Source organism: Pseudopipra pipra, chromosome W, assembly GCF_036250125.1.
Source record: "Pseudopipra pipra isolate bDixPip1 chromosome W, bDixPip1.hap1, whole genome shotgun sequence".
Classification (NCBI taxonomy): domain Eukaryota; kingdom Metazoa; phylum Chordata; class Aves; order Passeriformes; family Pipridae; genus Pseudopipra; species Pseudopipra pipra.
This window is the reverse complement of record NC_087580.1, coordinates 50,146,506-50,156,431: the sequence shown is the minus strand read 5'-3', so window position 1 is coordinate 50,156,431 and position 9,926 is coordinate 50,146,506. Positions and strand designations below refer to the sequence as shown.

At 49.5% G+C, this 9,926-nt stretch overlaps 1 pseudogene; it reads left to right on the top strand.

The window, feature by feature from the left end:
* The first annotated feature begins 3,198 nt into the window (after positions 1 to 3,198).
* Positions 3,199 to 7,022, top strand: LOC135404743 (PHD finger protein 24-like; annotated as a pseudogene).
* The last annotated feature ends 2,904 nt before the right edge of the window (positions 7,023 to 9,926 follow it).

The following is a 9,926-nucleotide window of genomic DNA, read 5'->3' as shown; positions in this document are numbered from 1 at the left end:
CTGAGCCCCTTGGGGCCTCTGGCCCCCTCCCAGCCCCTGGCTGGGGGGCTGCGGGGACCTGGAACAGCATAAAGCTGGGCTAGGTGCCTGTAGTTATGCCGGGAGATGTTTTCTCCATGGGTGCAGAGCAGCAGCCGACGCTGACCAGAGAAACGGTGGCAGAGAGCCAGGAGATAAGAACCTGAACCAGAGGAGCAGCAGAAACAACATGCAGCACCGGAGAGAAGACTCCTGGAAAGGGAGGAGAAGGAGAGCCAGCAGCAGAGAGATAGAGTTTGGGGTAAGACTGTACCAGATCCCCCAAAACTCCTTTGAGACCCTCTTGGAGAAGAGGGACATGGACTCCTATTTTGGAGAGTAGTTTTGGACATGCAGCACTAGAGAGAGAGAGGAGCTGAGAAGCTCAGAGACGTCCCAGAGCTGGACCGGGACGGCCAGATAGAATGCGGGGGGAGTTGACCTTGGCTCCCCCCCCTTGCACTGCTGCCACGGTGGCAACCTGAAGGCAGGGCACAGAGACCCTGCAAGAAGGAGCTGAGTCTCCTGCAAGAGATACCAGACTATCACGAAGACCCCCCTGTGTCTTCGTGATATGACGTGGTGATACGACCTTGTCTGGGGTTACGAAGCCCACGAAAGACCCCTCGGTTGTGAGGCGATGGGGCCGAGGGAACTCGGATACCTTCCTCGTAAGTGCTGGCAGAAAGCCAGCTATCAGCTGCTGCATGTGGAGAAGACAGACAGACTGCTGCCTCAGAAGATGCTGCTGCTTAAGGACTGGAAGGGATCTGTCCTTCTTTCCCTCCTGGACTTTTATTTGGAGGGGAGAAGAGATCTGGTCCGTTGTAAATACTATATGTCATGGTAGAGATAGTTGTGATCATGTGTATAATGTGATGTTATATTTATTTGTACAGTCATTGTAATATATTCCCTTTCCCCCACTTTGAGTCTGGTGTGTTTTGTCTGGAAAAACCCATCTCACATTAGGTTGAGATGTGGGAGGGGGATGGAGCTGGGGAATTGGATTTTGGGACTATCTCAAACCATGACACCCTTTCTTATCTCACCCCTAATTAACTGCTCCGGAGATTTTTCAGCACCAAAATACACAGGCAACAACACACACACTCACAGTGAGTTGGTTTTGACTCATATCAATAATTCAGTGAGATTCAGATCCAGGATCTCACACTACTATAGCACATTTACATTTAAATATATTCCGTTTGGAGATGCGAAAAACATATTTCCTTTGGAAAAGAGCATCAAATGCAGCCAGACTATTTATCAAATATTTGTGTCAAGGCAAGAGAGATTATAAAACAAGTACAGGGAAGTACAGATCTTCATTCTAGATGAAGGATAAGAGAGTAGAAAGCATGCCATTTTCAAAGAGGAAAGAGAATTGAAAGTCAACAAAATAAACAGAGGTCATTCAGAAATAAGAGACCATTCTTCTAAGCAATACTGTAGCAATTCTTCCCCTCAATACCATTAACCCAGCCCTACTAGACCAGTACTACAAACTGGGAAGGGAGGTACATTGCAGTTATAGCTACTTCACACTCAAGATAACAGTCCAAGACTGGGGCATGACTCATAACCTCTCTGTCCCTCCCTGCACTTATTATTTCCAAACCATTTTATGTCAAGACCAGGACAATATGAACAAACTCCACATTTATTTGTCTGTGACTAGGCCACGACAAATACATGTTCACTCAGCACTTTTCAGATTAAGGAATTCATGCAGGGCTCGGGGCTGCCAGCCCTGAACTGATGCAGACTTACCAGCTTGGGAGGACTGTCGCAGATCATATAATCCATCCTGTGCTGAGCCATGGCCAGCACTACTTCAAGCTTAACAACAGGCACTGGTCTAGCCATAAAAGTTTCCAGCAGCGGAGATGTAGCATTTCTTCAGCTGCCTCTTTTTGCTAAATGGAATTTCCCCATAAATTCTGACCCCGAGGTCCCCCGTGGTTTCTTGAACTATCAGAAGTAAACTCAGAGAGTACTTTTTTCACTTTCTTTTCGCAGCATCTCTCTGCACTTGGAGTCCATTTTATCCATTCCTGGAAGCAGGGTAAACCCTGCTTAAACCACAACCAGTTGTGGCAGGAGGGCCTACCCCGATAAGACCTAAAATCCAATCAGAAAATGCATACAATGCAAGCCATCATGCAAGTTCAACTGCTGGTGCCAGGGTGCTGTCTTGGTGTTAATATAAATATTCTCATTTTGCCAATCATTAAAACCTGCGGGACAAAAGTGGTTCAATCACACCTCTATAATTCCTTAAATTTAAACCCTCGACATAATCCGAGGCTAAGATTAGATCCAAGATGCACCTAGGCTCCTCTCTGAGGAGTTTAGAAAGCAAGGGAGTCCTTTCTGCACCTCGTGACTCAACAGCAGGCCTTTTTTAATAAATTTTTTCTAAGCCTTCCCCTCCCACCTGCGACACCAGTTCTACAGCATGAGCTCCAGACCCATGAGCTCCAGACCCATGCACTGCTTCCCTCCCCTACTGCACCCTTGCAGGCTCCCTGCCTGGCTCCTTGCTGCAAGCCAGCTCTAACCCATATTTCAGGGTGAGATGCAGGGCAGGAACACACACAAGCATGGGAACCTGAGCGAAAATGGGGGGGTAAATGGAAATTTAGGGAAGGTAAGAGACTCAACACCAGCTCTGTTTTGCCCCAATGGTGGACAGAGCTGCAGGGAGGATATTTCTCACCCTTGGCTGCCCAAAGAGGCATTCTCCAAGGCAGAAAGGAGATGCACACAAGGCACAGGATTACAGCTGGTCCCAGCCCTCTGGGATTTAATGATCTGGTGTGGGAAGGGCCTGGAAGCATTTTTTGTTAAGTTGGAGTCTACAGAGCAAGGATGGGTGAGGCAGGGAGCCCCCAAAACCAGTTCCCTGCTTGCTGTCCACTCCTCCACCAACACTCAGACCTTCCATGGCCAGATCTCCACGTGGCTTTGGGTCCATCACCACAGATGATCCCAATGCCAGCTTGCCAAGGAGCCTCCATTTCTCCCTGCCCTGAGCTGCTCCCCATGTAGTTGGGGGACAGCCACCAAGACACCTTTTTGGGACCAGGGACATGGCTCGGTGGCGCAGGGGTGGAGAGCAGTATCTCACTCCAAGGCCTTAGCACTGAATACCTTCTCTCCCCCCACAGAACCATGGAGGTGCTGATGTCCAGGCAGCAGATAGTGGAAAAGGTGCAGAAGGTCAGCCTTTAAGGACTGACTGTGGGAGCAGCCATAGACACGGTGGCAGGCAGAGGCGGGGACCACACACTGGGAGATGCTGAAGCAGGTCGTGCAGGAAGGAGAGGAGGAGGCATTGGGAGGGCACTCCCAGCGAGGGGAGAGCAGTGTCAGCAAGGTGGCCTGGGAGTGGCTGTGGGACAGCCGAGGCTTGGAGTCGGAGGAGTTTGACTGAGCCAACAGGTTCATGCTGACTGCCTTTCTCTGACCCAAATGGGACCTGCATGATGATAAGGCCCTAGACATCAGCCTGGAGCAGTTGGAGCAGGCGAGCTGCCGGAGCATGGGGATGGGACAGGAGGGATGGGGACAGGGTTGGAGATGTGCAGGGGAGAGCACAGGGAATGTACAACTGTCTCCAGTGTCCACCAGGCAGACAGGCACAGTAAAGCTCCACAGAGGCAGTTCAGTGGGGCAGGGGACCAGGGGACCAGACTGGGAAGCTGGAGATGGCACACAGGGAGGAGGGCATGACTGGTCAGATGTACCCTGGAGGGATCTCAGGGTGTCTTGGAGAGGTCACTGCTGAGCACAGACAGCTCCATCTTTGGGGGAGAGAGGACAATTCGATCTACATGTTTGTCAGCCTACAGCCAATCAGTCTACAACTCAACCTGTCCATCCATAGCTGCAACCCTTATAGCCCAGCCCATCTACAATCCAACAGCTTATCCACTCATGTTCACAATACTACAGCCTCCCTATCCACACCCACGACCCTACCCATCCATCTACCCATCCCTACAAGTCTACACCCCAGCTTACCTTACAGCTTATCCATCCACATCTACAACAGCCAATCCACAGATCAACACTTCCACCCACCCACACTACAACTTCACAGTGCAGCCATTCACACCTACCATGCTGCACCCCAGAGAACCTACAACCCCACGACCCCACCAACCCTACAGACAGACCTATCCATCCTCGTCTAACTGGCCTGCAAGTCAGTCATGCCCTGTACAACCCCACCACTCACCTATTCCCTATGCCAGCCCCACACAAACATACCCTCCCATCCCCTCTGACCCCCAGTGTCCATCCCCACCTGCAAAGCACTGCCCTGATCCATGCCTTGAGAAGCCAGGCCCCTGCCCACATTGCCTCTCTGAGCATATGCCCATCAACTGCCAGGTCCTCAATGATGAGATGTGTGAGACCTGTGAGGTATGGACAGCTGAGTCTCTTCCCCTGCTGCATCTGCAGTCTGGTATACCATGATGGCTGCCTGCACCACATGGACTACCTGCAGAACAACAGTGCCATGGAAGGAATGGAGATGGCACAAACCAAGATGGGCTGGAGCTACTACTACTGCATGAGTGCCTGGGGTGGGGGACACTGGGCTTCTGCTGGGTGCTCCCCAGGGAGCTGTGCCCCTTGTGGACACAAGAAGAGTCTCACATCACAGCCCTTGGTCTGGGGGTGATGAAGGACCTGCTGTCCCCTGGCTCCTGCTACCCACCTTGGCCTGAATGGGGAGCCAACAGAAGACAGGGGACAGCGGTCTTTCACCACCTCTGCCAGGCCCTGAGCACCTTGGCAGGGAACATGGCATCAGGGGCCCTGCTGCTGGGCACATGAGGAGCTGTGGCAGAGCTGAAATGGTGCCCAAAGCCCAGGGATGTGAAGCCACCCCACTGCAGCACCCCTGAGTGACACAGCACACTGCCCCTCTCTGAGTGCCCACACCCACATGCCTTCAAGGGATCCCAGTGCCATGGGATGGCTGGATGTTCACACATAGAGGACTGGGCAATCACCAACCATATGAAGTTTAACAAGGGAGAGTTCCGGATTCTATACCTGGGATGGGACAACCCTGGATGTACAGACAGACTGGGGAATGAGATGCTGGAAAGCAGTGCCACGGAAAGGGACCTGGGAGTCCTGGAGGGTCCTGGTTGACAGCAAGGTGAATATGAGTCAGCAGCGTGCTCTGGCAGCCAGGAGGGCCAACCGTGTCCTGGGGTGCATCAAGCAAAGCATAGCCAGTTGGTCAAGGGAGGGGATTGTCCAACTCTATTATGTGCTGGTGCAGCCTCACCTTGAATATTGTGTGCAGTTTTGGTCACTGCAATATAAGAAAGACACTAAGCTAGAGAGCTGTATCGGGACGAAGTTGGGATGTTATTTTTTGGCCTGTGTTTGGCCCTAGCCACCTGCAGTTAGTTTATGTTTTCTCCTGCCAAGTCTTCTGATAAAGCAGTGAACTTGGCCTTGGAGGGAGAGCTTCTGTGTAAACTGTTTTAATTGGTCTGTTGTGATTGGTCAATTGCTCGTCAGGGGCAGTTGGAGGACAAAGTGATGAGGAAGGTGATGAAGTAAACCCACAGCCTCAATTGGAAAGACCCCCCCCAAATCACTGCGCCTGCGTGGGGGACTTTCCAAAGTGCTCACGCAGGCGCAGGAGGGGTGCACTTACATAACCAAGGGGGTGGGATTCAGAGCCCTGACGGGGCGGTGCTGGCCACACCTCTCCGGGGCAGGTGCTCTCAAAAACCTTTATAAAAAGCAGAGACGCTTCTTGGGGGTTGCCGGCTCTCCACGATGGACCAAGTTGCTTTCAGCGGGGACGCCTGCTTGAAGTGGGAGCCTGCCACCCCCCATGAACCCGCAGCTGCTGCAGAGAGTCTTCATTACTGGTTAGGATGGGTAAGACTTGTTTACAGGTGACACCTGGGTGAGTATGGGGGGGAAAGCCTTCTTCCTAGGGTCTTATTTGCACTTTTTCCTCCACCCCAATCCTTTTCCCTCAGGCGCCTGTTTTGTTTTCTCCCTTTTTCCTTGTTTGCCACCTTTTCCTAATAAATAGCTATTATTTTTGCCAACTAGCAACGGTGTTTGGTTTATTCACGTTCCAGAATCTCTCGAACCTGTGTTTTTCCCCTTGGCTTAGTCCCTTCCCTGTTACAAGAGCGCCCAAAGGAGGACAACAAAGATGGTGAAGGGCCTTGAGGGGAAGCCGTATGAGGAGCGGCTGAGGTCACTTGGTCTGTTTAGCCTGGAGAAGAGGAGACTGAGGGGAAGCCTCATTGCAGTCTACAACTTCCTTATGAGGGGAAGAGGAGGGGTAGACACTGATCTCTTCTCTGTGGTGACCAGTGACAGAACGTGAGGGAATGGTCTGAAGTTGTGTCAGGGGAGGTTTAGGTTGGATATTAGAAAGAGATTCTTCACCCAGAGGGTGGTTGGACACTGGAACAGGCTCCTCAGGGAAGTGGTCACAGCACCAAACCTGTCAGAGTTCAAGAAGCATTTGGATGATACTCTTGGGCACATGGGAATGGTCCTGTGCAGGGCTAGGAATTGGACTTGATGATCCTTGTGGGTCCCTTACATATTCTGTGATTCTGTGAAATTGTTCTTATCTCAGTCTGTAATCTCTGCCTTTTGTCTCCCTCTGGAGAGCAAGGGGCAGTGGGAGGGGGGAGCAGTTTGTGGTTTGGAGCGCCGTTCCTAAACCATGACACCATGGCACCCAAGGCCAGCTCCCACAGATGACAATCATGACCATGGCACCTGGGGCCAGATGCCTTGGCCAGCACCTACAGCTGGCATCCATGGTCATGGAACCTGGAGAGGGCACAGGAGTGGGAGGTTCCCCACATCCCAGCCCCTTGCGATGGGGTGAGATCCTTCCCCTCTCTGCCCCCCAGAATGCCCTGCTCTGGCTGCTGATGACCAAGGAGTGGGAGCAGGTGCGGGTGGCCTTCCTGGCTCTTGACCAGTGATGGCTTCACAAGGGACGGCAAGTGCCACCAGGCCCGGCATGCCTGGTTCTGCAACACTAAAAGGAGATGCTATCCTGTAACATCAGGTATGGGAGTTGAAACAGGAGGCTAGGCCCAAAAGAGTTAACTAAGAAATTTGGGCCTGCTAACAAGTTACCAACATCCAAAACGATCTGTGCTTGTTCTGTTCTACTTGCTGGACCAAAGCTTAAGAGAATAGTACAAGAACATGTAATAGGCCTAGAGGTAATAAATTAGAAATGCAGTAGGACAGGGTAGACATTTGAATAGAAGAAACAGGCTGGGAGCCAAGGCCTTCTCCAAGCCTCAGTGAGCGGGTCAAGAACAATAGAAGAGAAGGGAGGTCAGGACGAGGAAGATGAGAATTAGCCCCCAGACTCATGGGATGAAGAGCAGATGTCCCACCAAAATTGAGGGCCAAGAGAAGGACCATCCCAAGCCCCGCGTGAGCTCCACCTATACTCCACCTCTTATTAATATGTATAGATAGATGTTGTAATCACTTGAATATGCATTTAATCATATACGAAGATTGTATAAAACTGCTGATTTTGTGTGAAGCCTTCGAGCAAGTTTGTCCAGTGCGAGCTGGCTTTCTCCCAACGTTGAATAAACAAATACCTTGCTGCTTAAAGATAAAAAAGTCTCTGAGCAGTTTCTCGGACCGATTTTTCGGATTCAGCTGGCGACCGCGCCAGGACACCTTCTCCACCCGGCTGCAGAATCCCTCGGAGGATGGGACCCCTTTGGGCACCCTCGGGCAAGTCTTTTTACCCGAAGGGGCTCCCTTCTTCGGTGGTTTCTTGCGGGGGCTGAACAAGAACACTACCTATTGATAAAAGGTATTTGTATCTGGTTTCTGGTTTTGTCTATTCTGGTTCTGGTTATTCTGGTTCTGGATACCCGTAAGTCGAGGCGGGATGCTGTCTCGCAGGGGATACGGGACAGGACGCTCTCCCAGGGGAATATCTCCTCTGGTCTGGTCTGGTCTGGTTTTGTTTGTATTTGGCCAAATATTGTTATTGTGCACCTGATATATCTTGCTTACCTTGAAACAACCAGGAGCACATAGTTAAAGGTATTATCATCCTAAGAGTTGCTATATGAGAGGTTGTGATGAAGAGTTAACTATAAGCACATCACTTTGGATAAGACCTAGAATTAAGATTTGTCAGTTTTGTAACTGTTAGTTATATGTATGAGCCTTGTCTAACAGATGTAAGGTTTGCCTCCCCAACAGACCAAGTTGAGTCAGAACCAGTGTGCATATTGCAGAAAAGAGGGACACTGGAAGCAAGAATGCCCTGAATTAACAGGTGGAAATACAGCCATAGGAGGGGCTGTTGTTGCTTACAGAATACTGAGTGAAGGGGGGGGGGGCGGCAGGCCAGTGCCTAGGGGACCTGCTGGTAAAAATTAAGCTAGGGGAAGAAAAAGAAGAATTAGATGTTCTAATTGATACCAGGGCTACATTTTCTGTTTTGAATTAATACCTAAAAGTGATAAATATGTTTAAGTCATGGGTGCCACTGGCCAATCAGAAAAGCTTTCTTTTGAAACCCCTAAAGTTCAGAATTGGAAAACAAATGGGAGTGCATCAGTTTTTGTATTTACCAAATTTATCCAAACTCGTATTGGGCAGAGATCTACTAGAAAATCTGGGAGCTGTAATAGAATTCAAACAAGGTAAAATTGAACTTAAGGTAAAGGAAGAACAATTAATAGCAGCTCTGAGTTTAGCAATGAGCTATGTGGAGCCAAGCCAGGGTAATTCAAATGTCAATCAAAGTTTAGATCAGATATACCCAGGAGTTTGGGCTATTGAAACACCAGGAAAGTTGAAAACGGCAGCTTCCTTTGAAATAGAATTACGGCCAGGAGCAAACCCAGTAATTAGGAAGCAATATGCACTGAGGCTGGAAGATAGAAGAGGAATTGAGCCAATAATAGATAACTTTTTGAAATTAAGGCTTTTGTAGAGTGTGAATCAGATTTCAACACCCCAAGTCAAAGGATATTTACCTTTAAGCAGGAAAATCCCACCACAGGAAGGAAAACTCAGCTCATTCGGACAGTGTTACCTTAAGGGTTCGAAAATATTCCCACAATTTTGGGAATTAATTAGCTAAAGAATTGGAACCATGGCAGTCACCACTGGGAAAGGGTGTACTTTTATAATATTGTTAATGAAAAACAAGAAGAATGTGTCCAATGGACAGTAAACCTCTTGAACTTTTTGGACTTAAATGGGTATCGAGTCTCTCAACAGGAAGCACAGCTGGTGCAGAAACAAGTGGTGTACCTGGATTACGAAGTATCTGAAGGACAAGGATCACTGGGGACAACAAGAAAGGAAACCATCTGCCAGACACCGAAACCACAAATGGTGAGAAACCTTCAAGCCTTTCTAGGAATGACAGGTTGATGTTGTTTATAGATATATCAGTATGGGCTAATTGCAAAGCCTTTATATGACCTGCTGAAAATGACTAAGAGCAACCTAGTCTGGACCCCCGAAGCAAGTGGAGCCTTCAAACAACTGAGATGAGAACTCATAAGGACTCCAGCGTTGGGATTGCCTGACGTAACGAAGCCCTTTTGGTTGTTCTTGCATGAATGACAAGGAATGGCTCTGGGCGTCCTGGCTCAGCAACAAGGGCCATACGAAAGAACAGTAACCTACTTCTCCAAGCAATTGGATGAAGTAAGCAAAGGATGGCCCACCTGCCTAAGGGCAGTAGCAACAATGATCATAAATATGGAAGAAGCCAAGAAATTTACAATGGGACAGAAAATGACTGTGTTAGTGTCCCACACAGTATCTACAGTACTGGAACAGAAAGGAAATCATTGGCTGTCACCCTCCCAATTTCTGAAATATCG